We start from the raw sequence: 14453 nt of genomic DNA, 5'->3' as shown, positions 1-14453 counted from the left end.
TGGTTACAAGTAAGAGTTATTGGTGTCCAAAAAAAATGGATCATCTTCGATAACTGTTATCTATGAAGAAAAACTGTTTCGATTGCTCAAAGTAGTTATCGATGAGAGAAGTTTATTTCGATCGCTTATAACAGTTATTCATGAGAGAAATTTATTTCGATCGCTTATAACAGTTATTAATGAGAGAAATTTATTTCGATCGCTCACAACAGTTATGGATGATCGAATTTCTTTTCACTTGTTCATAATAATTATTGATGACAAAATTCATTTCGGTTGTTTATTTAATTATTGAGTTGTCTACTCTTTTTCGGATGGAGCAAGTCTGTGAAATTCACTGAGAAGGTTTCGTACAACAAGACGAATCAACAGACCATAAGAACAACACAAAACCTATTTGTTGAGTGTCTTTATTCACGGGGAGAAAATTTGAAAAAACTCATTTTTGTCACGTTAAATCTTGATTGTAGCAATTAATTTTATGAATAAAAAATTTATGAAATAATTGATTGTCTACCATTTGAAATTTGTACTATTTAATAATAACTGTTACAAATTTCAATAACATCGATAACTTTTCTCTAATTGATAACTGTTATAAGTGATCGAAATGAATGTCTCTCAACGATAACATTTACCAACAAGAGAAAAAATTGTTGGTTACTTATAATCCTTATTTGTAACCAATACGATTTTAGTCGACGAAATACTTGTTATTCCATGACTTTTTTTCTTTTTGGTTATAACAGTTAGGGTCCCTGAACGTCGTACTTTTACTTCCAATTCACTAGAATTTGTGATACTTCATATATTAATAAACGTGAAATTTGTTTTTCATACGTTAACCAATAGTTAATATCGAACATTTTTATTTTCTAATTTACTAACATTTCATCGCATGAATATCTATGTTTCGTTTGTCTTAAATAATAAATACTGGTATCTCAACCGCTTTTATCCAGTAGAGGATTGTTTTCGTTATGGAATTTTCTTATTCGATTTCTGTCCCAGCTCCGCGTCCTCAGCTTCTGAATCGTCGTCTCTCGAAGTTCTCCGGTTTCTCTTTCACAATCTGTTCGAAGGTGCGCGGAAATAGTGAAACGTTGGAAAGCCTGTTCGAAAACAACCGTCGTCGCCGTGTTTTCATCGGCGGATCACGATGTCATTACGAAAGCACGGCCATCCTGGAAATAACGAAAGCTCCGGAGCGAAAAGCACGAGGTGGTAACGCCGCGGGATAGTCTCGCCGACTCGTTGGCAACGGTGAGGCTCGTTTATATCACAATTATGCGCCGACAGATGCCCCGTGAAAACTTCTCATTGAAACGAATACTGCGTGCAAACTTTAAACGTTACCACCGTCGCGTCGTAGTCTTTATTATCAATCTTCTTGGATGATAAACTGAACATTAGAACTTTACGACCCGTGCAGGACTGCTCGTTACTCATTTTTCTTTCAGTTCCAAGTTCACCGAGTTCTTTCCAAGATTTTCGAATTTCCTCGAATTCCAACACTTCTCGTCCACCTTCCTCGAGTTCTACTGCATCGAACGTCCTCGTCCCAGCGCGGCGCGTCCTCGAGTTCCATTAAACGTTAACAAATCTTGTCGCAAGTTCCTGGAACAGGCACCAGCACCGTACACGGTTCATCGTGTCGATAAAGCCTTCGGCACGGACTATCCCGAGCTTTTCGAGAGCATCGAATAAATAGAGCGTTGCGCCGAGACCGGATCGGAACGCATTGAAATTCCTCGCACTCGGTCGATCACGGAGTTCCAACCAGAGTAGAAGGGGAACTTCCGCCACGAGTTTCCGGGAGCCTGGTGCACAATCGAGTCACCGAATTCGACTCGTCCCTTCGTTTTCTCGCGCTTAAATCGCCCTTTTCGAAGGGCGAAGCCTCCAGGCAATCCGCGAACTGAATTTCCATCGAACGCTGCCGCCGACGTTGCCGCTGGGCCAAACTTTATCCACAACTTTTCGAGTGGCTCTCGATGATTAGCGTTAAACACGAAGAAAGTTAGGGAAGCCTCGACTTCCCGGACCTGGCAGTAAGCTTTTTAGAGGTAATCGAATTCGTCGCTTCTTCCAAGACTTTCGAATCATTTTAGGGGTAATTGTTGCCCCCTCAGTTTGATGGTGTCAACTCACGTGATTTAATCTGTATTCCTCCGTAATCAAATTACCGACAAATTTCATGTCTCCTCTGGGCCACGAGAATGTTGGATACTTCGGAACATTCAAGTATGATTTTAAAATACAATTGCGTTAGGAGTGATCAAAATCAAGGGAAATTCCGTGGAACGACTGTGAACATTTCACGCATCATTTCCGTTGCGGATGTGCTGTTTTATTCGTGGACAATGTTAAAACGTTCTGAAGGAACTCCTTTTTTCCCTTTTCCGTGCTAATGCGGCCCGAGCATTGGAAACTCGTGCAGATTCCAGCGTCATTTTATTCGAACGTATTTGCGATACTGAATCGATTATTGAGAGCAAAGGGAGAGAGCAAGAGAGTGAGAGAGGGGTATGAAAGGGGTGGATCGGGGTCGCGATTCAATTTCGACGGGAATTTTATATTCCACGAACGATCCTCGATAATCAATGAAATGCCCTGGGATTCGGGAATTAAAATGCTGTCTTTCGAATCATTTAGATCGATATCGTGTCGGCGAAATCTCGTTTACGATCGAGGATCCGTGTTTATCGCGGGAACCGTTATTTTTCTATTTAGTTCGAACACGACGAACGCGGATCAAGAATATTTAATCGAGCCGCGCGGGTTGATATCTGAAAAATGTTATCCGCACCAGCTGACTAATTAATTATTTACGCGAATTTTCGTGTCGACACTTTAACCCTCTCCGAATTGAATTTTACATTGAAATTCGTCGCATTAAATGTTTAATTCGTTCAAGCGTCTACTTTTGCCGTAGTTTAGTGAACGCAACCAAACGAGACCCTCTGGATATAATTTTCCGCGGAAATTGGCTATTGAAAACCGTCGTAAAAATCATTTTTAACGCGCTTTTCCCGGCCCGACGTGTCGACAGCTCGGCAATTAGTCGATGACAGCTTTTCACGCGATCCCCGGACATTTTTCACGGTTTCTCCTTTCCGGAATTTTTCACCCGGTGCCGAGAATGAAGGTTAGATCGCAAATCACCTCCTTCGAGGCTCGATTAATGGTTCGTCGAAACCGGGAGCGTGGCCGCAGCGTAATTGGCGAGTTTTCGCCCGAGAACGACCTAGGACTTCAGGTATTTATGCAAATCGTCTGGGGATCGTGTCGCGTTCTATCTTCGGCTGCCAGCAGGTGGTGTCCCGATAAAGGCTATAATGGTCGGTTTTCACGCCTGCGACGCGACGTATCGTTTTCGCGAAGCATATTAAATCCAAGCCGACCGACGCGATTTATGACCACTTCTTTCTCTCTGTCTCCCTCTCTCGCGCGCGGTAAAACGATCCACGAAACTCGGGGGGGGGGGGGGGGGAAAAGCTCGCCTCGAAAAAGATGTCTGACGTTATCGATTCGACGTGCCGTTACCAGGCGAGAAAGTTCATTGTAAATCGGATCGCGATCGCCCCCGGGCTCCTTTCACCCGATTTCATTGAATTACGGCAATTAATTATTTATACGACTCCGGTAATGCTATCACGTTTATGCATACGCGTTTATTCCTGATTACGCTGGCCAATACCAATTTTGATTTCGATAATCGTTTAGCGATTCCCATGGATATCGGTGCGTTGCATACGAATCCGCGAAAGTGGTTTTTCGTTATCTACCTCAGTCCGTGGGGAAATTTGATTTTGGGATTGTAGGGTTTTTGAAGAGATCATAAGGAGTATAAGAAAGGGATAGATGAGGTGTGAAACTTAAGTGGAGAAACCCGGTATGGTCGACCAGATTTGTTTCGTTTTTTTTTCAGTAAGAAAAATGGCCGATAAGACTGTGCGGCTCGAATAATTTTTTGCCCCGGGGGTTTTTCGCTTGTTGGAGGGATATTTACGGCGTGCAATGAATAATCCGCGATGTTTGTCTATCCGTTCCCCGCGCGCTCCTCCCCGAAAAACCGAGCGTCCCGCTAAATATACGCGTTCGAATCTATCTCTGTCGACGCGGGGGCGGCGTGAGAACGGCTGCGAGAGATAGAGGCTATAGATAGAGGCACGTGTCCGGCGACAAGCGCGAATCGTTCCTCCATTGAGAAAGAACCGCGAAAAAATCTAGTGGACGCGATACCGACACGATCCGGCATTTTGTCCGCGTGCTTAGCCGTGACATTCTTGGCAGCGGCCAGCCTATCAATATTTCCGTCGCTGCCGTCTATTCTGGAACCGGCTGAGCCTGCGAACGGATAGCAGCGCTGCTTGTCCTCAGGTGGAAAACCTCAAATAACTGGGAAATCGGTGCAGAGCATATCACACGATGCGATAGTCACAACATATCAAAAGTAGACTATTCTCGCGTATAATTTAGTGATTCTCCAATTTCGTGGCGCAACACATTCGTTAGAAGGGAACAGATGTCCCCACTTTCGTTCCCAACGGGCTGATAGCTTGCGGCTCAGCGAGGATGAAAAATGGAAGCGACATTCGCGGAAGGGCCAGGTTTCCGAGGCAAAGGACAACGGGGCGGAGCAGAGATTGCAATTTGCAAGTCGGAGTCCTCTAATCGAGACGGACAGCGGGAAAGGGGACCGGGCAAATTGAAAAACGGAAGTGGCCCGGGTTCCTTGGCCACCTTTTTAACCACCGGTCGGCTTATCCGGCTTTGGCGCTCCGCGCTGATGAGAACACAAGACGAGGAACAAAAAAAAAAGAACGCGACGAAAAGGAGAACGTAAACACGGCTCCTTTGCTCGTCGAGATAGCGACCTAATGGAATTTCCAGCCCAGTTTCGAAAACAGCGCACGTCTCGTGGAAACGGCCACCGACCATTCGGAATTTGACTTTACCCGACGGCACGGATATCGTGTGGATCTTTCGAGAAGACGCCTGTCGACACGGACCCGGCCACCGCGCCGGCTCGTTGTAAACAATGGAACTTCTTCGAGAAAGTTTCGGCATTGCGAAAGGTAAACGGCGCACGCCGCCGCACAGTGGTCCGGATCGAAGAAGTTGGTGTCATTTAGCTGAAAAATCAACTTTCTCATATCGATTTCTAACAAAGTTGTATTGCTTCCTAAATGTCAATCAACCTCGAAAATGAAAAAATTAATGCAGTTTACCAAGAATTGTAATTAGGACGAAAGGTAGACATTTAGAGATAGTACTTTTCACCAAGAAAATTGCTTATCTTCTTCGAGGTGCCCTGATCACACCACTCAATATTTCTTATTTCTTCTTTGTTTACGATCAAGTGTACTCTTTTGTGTTACAAAATTAACATCGACACTAAAAGTTATTGTTCACAATATGTTAAAAATTAATATTCAATGAAATAAAAAAATTGGCCGAATTGTTTACATTTGACAAGGAATATCTAGAGAACCCTGGAAAGGCTTGTTTTATAACAAATTCGATCATTTTCAGCATTCTTTCCCGTATATAATTGTGCCAGAATATTGTCCGACCTCCCCCTACTTTGCAAGTTATCATTGTTCAAAGCTGTCGATGTTACTTCGCGACGAGTTTCGCTTGCGTAACTGATCAAATGTCCCAAAATGTCTTAAAAAATATCAATGAAAAGTTAGTAAAAATTATTGTTTAACAAATGCAAAAAATATTTAATTATCTCCAGGTAAGAATTACTAATTTTTTAATATTTCTGGTGAAAATTTCATTGCGACATCTCTAATAGTTCAAAAGTTATAACAAAATGACACCAACTTCTTCAATCTAGACCACTGTGCGCCGCGATCATGCGGAAAAACGAAGTTTCTGCGAGCTGAAGAAGAGAGAGAGAGGGATTTCCTCTCTGTCTCTCTTAAGCATCTTGTGAATTTTGGAAGAAATAGTTTTCAAAACATGTTTTGGATGTTTCGGTAGCCATCCGAAAATTTTTCGATAAGCCGATCAACGTGTAATATCGCTCAAGAGATACGTGACTATGAATACGATCGTCATTATTAATATCTGATCGCTAAAATCCGCTTAATCGGTCCCGACGAAGGTAAACGGCGCTCGAAACGCATCCGCATGTATAATTAATGCCAGGCCGAGTGATAACAGGGAATAATGCATGAGCCTCTTTACCTTTTGAGGTGTTATACGGTGTATAGTTGAAACTGAAACTTTCAACTGTACCCTTTTCTTGGAAGCGTACTAAATTCGTCCTTAAAATGGTGAAACGAAAATTTGCTCGCGTAATTAATTGTCTGCGAATATTCATAATAAAATGGTGCTTGATATTCCGACGTAATTTTCATGTTAACTACGTTGTCATAGTCTACGGGGACCTCGAATTTTTTTCTATCGTTAGGCGAAGCTTCCGAGGAAGCATCACCGGTTATTTTTCCCGGCGTGGTGCCTAACAAAGTTTACTGTCTGCGATATTAAAGCGGATCAGGTATCCGGGACATTGTCAGGCACGACTCTCTTTTTTATTCGCTGCGCCGCGCCGCGATAACGAAACATGTAAATCTCCGCAAGTTCCTTGTCGGTGCCGCGTCTCTGTCGTGATTGGAAAACTCAACGGAGCGTGTCGTTCCGTATAATGAAGTGCCATATCACTGACGGGAAACGAACGGCACAAACAGATCGATGTATCACAGACTCGCACGCTGAACTTTCGCGTGTACCGTTGGCTGCTGGCACGCTGTCTGGATTCTGCCGCCGCGAAATTTATTCCGTGATGTATTCGACACGATACCGCGGCTAGTAAACATTCTGTCTGGCCTTTTCGATAAAGCTAATTGCCATTCGCAAGTTCGAATGCGCAACTTCTGCTCGCCACGCTTTTCAAACAGTTTCAAACGAATTTTTACTCTTTTTCTGACCATTTTCGATTTATTCTACTTGCAACTAGTGTTCACAACGAAATCTGCATCTACAGGAAAATTTTATGTTTCAACCATTAAAAGCAGTAAAAAGTTATTGATTTAGCGGAACTTTGTCGGATGCCAGTGATAAAATGCACCAGTAACCTATATGAAAAAAAAATCGATGCTACAAAACAGCGCCGTATTGACTTTTAGTGCTAATGCAAATGGACAATGTGAAGTGAAACTTTTCGATGAGAAGTTTTCATGAAAGCTCGTCGAACGCACGCTATTGAGGTTTGCTTAACTTGTCTGTTCGTAACATGCTCTTTCCACTTCGGCCAGTGTTTGTAAATATTGTCGATGGTGTTCTGCTGACTAAACTCCACAATACGGTTACGTAAACAATTGTCCGGGTACAGGAGGTAAGCAAATATTACGAAATTACGACATGAACCCCCTTCGAATTTCAACAGCACTATATCGTGTTTCATTTTGAACAATATTGTCTTCCACCAAAACTAACCAATTCAGCTGTGGGACGATGTCAACGAAAACGTACACTTAAAGGCAAAAACTGTTATATCAGCGAAATGATGATTCAAACTTCCCCTAATTTGATATGCGCTATGTCCTGATCGATTTCGAACGAAATTCCCAGCGGTGGCAACGAGAAACGACCAGTTTCTCGTGAAGTAGCTTATGAGAAAGCTCCAATTTCGCTCGACGAGCTCGCTAATCGAAAAGCTCGCGACACCAGGCTGACGCATCGTAATGAAGCGGCCGTATCGATGACAATAGGGCTCGCGGAAGACGATGCCAAGGGATGCTGGGTATCTGGCCGCACGGTCGAGCACGTGATTAATTGCTCGATTCTCCCGAAACGCTGACTAAACGGCTAAGAGAGCGAGAGAGTGATATAGAGTGAGAGGGGCCGAGGCATCACCCGATGACGCCACGATATCAATAACGAGCCGCGTGAAAAGGAGGCCGACTTCCGGCCTTTCAGTGGCCTGTCAACCATCAACCGACGGAGTCAGCGGTTCCTTAGGAGGAAATGAAAGCCGACACCGCTTCACCGACTTCCAAAGATGACTCTGATCGCCGAAACAACGGCGGCGAAAGTGAAACTCGTATAGGCGCTTCAGTGTTTCGTGAGAAAGGGGTAGATCCAGGGCAAGGGGTTAATGGAATACAGAGAGTGACAGCAGAATTTTTTGTGTAACGATCTGGGGTGCGTGATAGACGAGGGTGATTTAATCTATTAATCGAAGGGCTGGTTCCTGAGTCGGTGTCCAGATGTGTGATTAAGGGCTGATTTAGATTGATCGGTTTGACTTGGACAATCCTGGTAGGATATGTTCAGGAGTGAGCCTTGTTTGTCCTATTCAACATATGTTTGTTATATTAATCTCATGGTTCGACATTTCCAGTATCGGATGCAAAATTTCGTAGACTCGTCTAGCAGCTACCCTCAGGTGGTTTATTAATTGGAATGGCGAAACGTCCGGTGGTGTTTCGTAAGGGATCAGCGGCGACGTTTCATTGGGTTTGTGCACACGCCTCGGGGACCGTCTCGAAAGAGGAATTGTCCGGGCGAGTAGTCGTAGAAGAGCGGCATTCAGCAAGGCCGCTTATGCCGCGCGAGCGGCGCGCAAGAATCGGCTGTGTGCTCGCCGTGCAAGGAGGACGCGTCGAACGAGAGAGGACGAGAGGAAACCGGAGAGGGGGTTGGAACGAGGGGGTGGTTGCGCGAGGGTGGAAGAGAACGGATGTCGAGTGGAACACATGCTCTCATGCGGAAAGTCTCGTCGTTCTGTTTTTGTCCTCTCTGTGTCGTGCCGGAGAATGCGGCGCGGCTGGAAAAAGGCGAGGCGGACCAGGTCGCCGGCTTTTTCCGCTAACCCTCTAAACGAAGGAATTTCGGGACGACTCGAAATTCGGAATTAGAGCAGCGCTTAATTACGATCGTAAGCTACCACGGTTTAAATTATCTACTATAATTGATCTTCGTTAAATAAAATTGCCGAGTGAATTCGAATTAATTGTCCCCGAGGGTGGCTCGCCAAATTAAGGGTAGCTCGCCACCGACACCGACACGGCCAAATGAAAATTTGCTGTGAACTCTGTGGACACAATTAATTGTACAAATCGGGAACACGCTATTGTTATTGGTTGCCAGAATTTACGGACGGATTAAACTTTATCGACGAACACATACCTGCTTTTTTAAATTGACACTTTCAATACGTGTGAAAAATAATTTATTTAAATCGTGAATACAACATTGGGTTTTATTTTTCAATATTTGTGGAAGAATTCATACCAGTGGTGGAAAAGATGGACTCATCTTTCGACATTAGCAGGATCGTGTAATGAAAATGTTCGTTTTACAATTTTTTGGACGGAATATTTTACCTCAGAAATTTCTGACAACCTTTCTCTGGATTTTTAGTTTGAAGAGTCGGGGCGGACGAGTTTTCTGTAGGATTCACCGGGTTCTAGCCGCGATGATAAAGATTTCCACCCTTTTTACACGCTTTTGTCTACGGGAGTATTTATTTCTGTCCCATGGACCGGACCGACGACAATGGAATCCGTTGCCAAACTGAAAAACCCCTTTCATTTCGCCGACAATCGTTCCAGGCGTTCGTTCCGCGACTTGGCACCGATTTCTCTCGCTGAAATTCGGTGAAAGTGGGGGTGGGTCACGGGGAAAAAAATTAACGGAGTTACTGTCGGTTTGGTCTCGCGGGCGTCGAAAGTTTCCCCGTTGCATTTCAACCCGAGCTCGTCTGTCTTCCGACGCAGACTGTTCCCGAGTCCCAACGAATGTCGCCATGTTTGGAAATCGACGGGGAAAATGGGTCGCCGAATAAATTAACGCGGTGAAACGCTCCGCAAATTTCGTCCTCATAGATACACCATCCTTCATTTCACAATATAGCGTTACGTTTCACAATTCATCCTCGTGGACACAACTTTTTAACGCGGTTTCATTACCATTTCCCGTATGTAGGTCACGATAATTTCACATATAAAGTTAACAAGTATTTATAAAGTAGAATTAGTCTGTGTTCGTAGATGTTCAGACTGCAAAGGTGTTAAGTAAAGTAATATGTAAGTAGAAACTACCAGCAGCTGCCATACAGGGATGAAATAAAACCCATATACGTTTCACCTAACACTGCTACATACAGTGAAATATGTTTGCATATTTTTTCATATACACAACTGAAATTATTTAAATAAAAAAAATTTTAATATACCACGATTTAAAACGGACTAAAAAGTATAAAATAATTTTTCCTAGCCCCGTACAGTTTCCTCCCTCCATACAGATAGTCCTGAAAATTTGTGGTTGTGAATTTTTAATAGCTATGAAAATACTTGTAAGATTTAAAACGAAACGTAGTAAAACGAGTGTAGAGAGTAACTCACACAACAGTTCATGTCATTTGCAGTGCAATAAAATTGGTAGTGACTTAGGTGAACTATTGTCAGAGTGGGAACGCCTAGTGGAGTAGGGAGCGCTGTCGCACGGAGTGGGGATCGCTGAACGCGATCACGTACTACCGATGTCGCGCGGGGAGGTGTAACGGTTAAATTTAATAGTTTATATCTTCTAAACGCATAGGCTTTTTAAAAAAAATTTTTTTAATATTGCATTGTCATCCAGTTCTGAGCTATGTTTGAAATTTCACGTCTGCAGCTCATCGGGAATTTAGTTCAAAATCAATTGCAAAATTTTTACCGAACAGACAGACAAGAAAGCGAGCTAAGAAAATCGTGGTAAAATGCGATTATCTCCATAACCTGATGAACGCGAAAAAAATCAGCACACTCGGTTGAAGCACACAATTCTTAAATTGTCCGGGAAGAAGACACCCGTGAAGAATAAGAATCACATAACTCAGGATCTGCGGGCTTAAGTAGAATCTCCGTTGCGCTGGTCAGACGCGTTTATCTTCCGAGCTAATCAGAGTAACGAGATTAATTCGTCTTGAACAGCATTGTCTCCCGACGTTATCATAGTTTATTCAGCATAGAAGCGACTTTTGTTTCGTACCAGTGTCTCCAGGCGACAATAGTCCTTGATTTGCATAAACATCCGTAGTATAGTCTGTTACACCTTGGTCCCTGTCTATTCTCGGATAATGAAGTTCTATTCTTACAGTGCCCCTGTAAATTGTTTAATGTGACAGTAGTCACGTCCGCGATCCGCGCTTTCCCGTACTGTTGCTACGTGATACCGACCAGTGTACTGTCTCTCAAAGCTCTGCGAATCTCCAATCCGATTTAAAATTCGATGCGCGGACCCCGCTGTTGTACGGCAGCTAATTAAATCCGGGAATATACGAGATAAACGGAGGTGTCCTCGGGGTTCTTCTTAATTGTCCTACTTCTCGCGATCAAGGATCTCCTCAAAGCTTTGCAAGGCGACAAATTCTGCTTCTAGTCACCGTGACGAAATATTTCCACTGCGTTGGGTACACAAATCGGCACCACGATTGCAGAAAACAATTCCGAAACAGTTTCGATAAGACGAAAGAAACATTACAGTATTTCACGATTTTCATAGTGCCGGATGAGAAAGGGGGCTCGTAATTCAAAAGAAAAGAGACGAAGGATAAGCGACGAAAGCAGCGTGTTGCTGCGGAAGCCGGTAATCCGCCATCTTGAAGTTCGATCTTCCCGTTCCGAGAACGTGGGGGATGAACGAGCCATAGGGATGCTCGTGTAGAACCCTCTCGTATCGAATATCGCCCCGACATTACGATATTCCCGGTTCGAATGGAAGATAGAAGCAAAGGCACTCGACTTATCGAGGTACTTGTGGCGCGCGACCTCGGAAACCGATAATCTGGGCCAATACAAAGGATAGGTACTCGATGAGAGCCGTCATTAGCTTCTAGTTATACACGCTGTATCTACAAAGTGACTTCCCAGTCCTGTTGCGATATATACACGAAATTAGAAAGATCTGTGGATGTTGATTATCAAATAAATGGAAGTTAAATGTGTTATTCAAAACTTGTGTTAACATTGTTGTTATTTATTATAACGAAATTAGAAAATCTATATGCTTTCACGTGAAATAAACTAAATCGTTAGGAGCTTACATCGGTACGACTAAAGGAACCGGTTTCCTAAGTCGTACCTAAGAATTCAATTAAGCAACAATAATAATTAAAACGTATTTTTCATTAATCTGTTTGGCGCATACATCGTGCACCCATGATTTGCATTTCAAGCATTGAATCATGTTCTCCTTCCGATCTTCTCCAAAAATAAAACAAAACCAATCGCTTTCCTTCTTTTTAATTTTTAATGCCAATTCCTTTTTATTAATTACTGCGTTTCTTTTATTTGCCGCATTTTTTATGTTTTCTTAATGCTACGTTGACGTTATTTCGACTGACGAGGAAGTACGACTTAGGAATCTCATATGGGCACGACTTAAGACACGGCAAAAGTTAAATTTAACTGAATAAAATGAATACGATTTCGTTTCGACCAAACGATTCTAAATTCTACTGAATTTATATTTAATAAGGAACATAATTTTATCAATAATTTACTTGCAAGATTCACTGCCAAACATATGCAGAAAATTGTAAGAAAATTGAAATAACATTACTTGATGACAGAATTTACATTAAGGCTGGTTCGTTCAAAATTCAAGTGGTACGACTTAAGCACTGGTACGACATGAGCAACCTTACCCTATCATATTGACTGTAATTGGAAAATAAATCCTTTAAAGGATGAATTGAGAAACACAAAGTGCCCGACTATGGCTATCACGTTCTACTTACAATCTAACTCACGTCTCCGACGCACCACATCCTTTCTGAATGATATTAAACCCTCTATGGGAAATTCGCGATACGAAATGGACGAGCATTAACGCAGATAGAGGCTCACAGCAACGAACCACGAAACAATCAGCGCTGAAATCTTTATTATAGCACGGAGGGTCGTTCGCTTGAACGTTCACGATCCACAAATCCCCGACAAACCTTTCCTCGGATCCTCAGCCCGCGAATTCCCAGCAATTAAACCTCCCCGACGATCCACGCCTATTAAAACCACGCGAATTTAAGAGCACAGAAGAAAACGCAACGGGGGTGGAAGGAAAACCACCCCGGAGCTAAACGTTTTCAAGCCGCACAATAATTATCCTCGCTTTATTCTCGATACGAAAAAAACCTGAAGGAGACGTGGGGAAGGGGTACAAAAAGCGAGGTTACGCCGTGGAGAGAGAGCGAGAGAGTAGGAGAGAGGGGAAAATCCTCCGGAAGCGAATTGTCTCGCGGCCGGGACACGCAAAAATGGGGTGCAGCCAACGAAAACTGGAGCACGCGTGCACATGTCGTAGAACTTTCAGGGTTGGAACAAAATGGAACGTTTTCGCCTTCGATGGGGCATTGATTTTCAAGTCCACTCAATTTCCAAAGTACCAAGTTTCCAAAAAAATGCCGATGATTCTAATCAGAAAATTGCATTCCCAGGGCAGCGATTAATACAATCGGTTTGGCCTGTTTCGCGTCAGTTTTTCGGCGAGTGTCTCGGAGTTAAAAATGGCGACGGGACAGTGGGACAGTAGCGGGACAAAACTGGACTGTCGTTGGTCGGGTTTAGCGCGACGTAACGCGTATCGATCGGTGCGTCAACAGACAACGTTTCGCGAAATGGAAAGCTTTCCGAACTTCGGGGAACAGCGGTTCCGCGGAGCTGCTGTTTACCGAGGTATTTCGGGCCGGGGATAGGGGTGTGGATCTAATAGGAAAAGTGTGAGGGTGGAGAACCAACGGGAAAGTTTCAGGTGCAAGTTGGAAATTGCGTTCGGAGGCTGGAGGAACGCGAGCGTAAGCGTGTTCGGCGCGGGTCTCTATCCCGATGATAGTTAATTAATGCAGACGAAGATAATAAGGGTTGAAGGATCAATTTGGCGAGATGTTCGATAAACTTCGCCACGGCTTACCTTCGTACGTTTCTTCGGCGAGCTTCGGCGGCTCTGTTTCCGACGTTGTGTACCTGAACAACATCTTTCTGCTGTGTCCGTATTTGTATTAGTGTTGGAATTATGAGTTGAATGTCATATCTATATGACTGTTTGTCTATGGTATTGTGTTGTGTTGTATGAGTCGACACTCTAGGTAAATAGTATGGGCTGTGACCGATGTGCGATTCGGTAGTAGTGAAATGTATTCAGTAGAGAACAGTGAGCCGTAGAGAGATATATACATAGAGAACAGTAATAGAGATATACACATCTAGTGAGAACAGAATAAGAGGTAGAGTGAATATAGAAAGAGAGTATATTAAAGAACTTCATTTGTGTGTGTGTGTGTAAAACCGTTAAATACTTATAATACAGACATTTATATACTACAAATATAAGCAATTTCCACAACGAAATCCACGATTTTCTACAATTAGTATTACAGCTTTCGTAAAATAGACTTCAACATACATGAATTTTTCCCATTCAATTATAATCAAACACTTGTAAAGTCCGTA

The 14453-nt window shown here is 43.3% G+C and overlaps 1 protein-coding gene across 5 annotated transcripts in view; it reads left to right on the top strand.

The window, feature by feature from the left end:
• The window catches only part of LOC143214588 (A-type potassium channel modulatory protein DPP6), a 125349-nt gene that overhangs the window by 56397 nt on the left and 54499 nt on the right, over positions 1 to 14453 (top strand). Inside the window, exon 1 of one of the 5 annotated variants that reach the window (XM_076435812.1) lies at positions 1048 to 1263. The exons of 3 other annotated variants lie outside the window; for them this stretch is intronic. The gene's annotated coding sequence lies outside the window, so the exon portion shown is untranslated. Of the gene's footprint in view, positions 1 to 1047; positions 1264 to 3489; positions 5082 to 14453 lie in introns of those variants that run through there. One more of the 5 variants, XM_076435815.1, reaches the window with a different exon arrangement.

This window comes from Lasioglossum baleicum, chromosome 12 (genome assembly GCF_051020765.1).
Source record: "Lasioglossum baleicum chromosome 12, iyLasBale1, whole genome shotgun sequence".
NCBI classification, from domain to species: domain Eukaryota; kingdom Metazoa; phylum Arthropoda; class Insecta; order Hymenoptera; family Halictidae; genus Lasioglossum; species Lasioglossum baleicum.
Note: the sequence above shows the minus strand (reverse complement) of the source record. Positions and strands in the feature narration are given on the sequence as shown.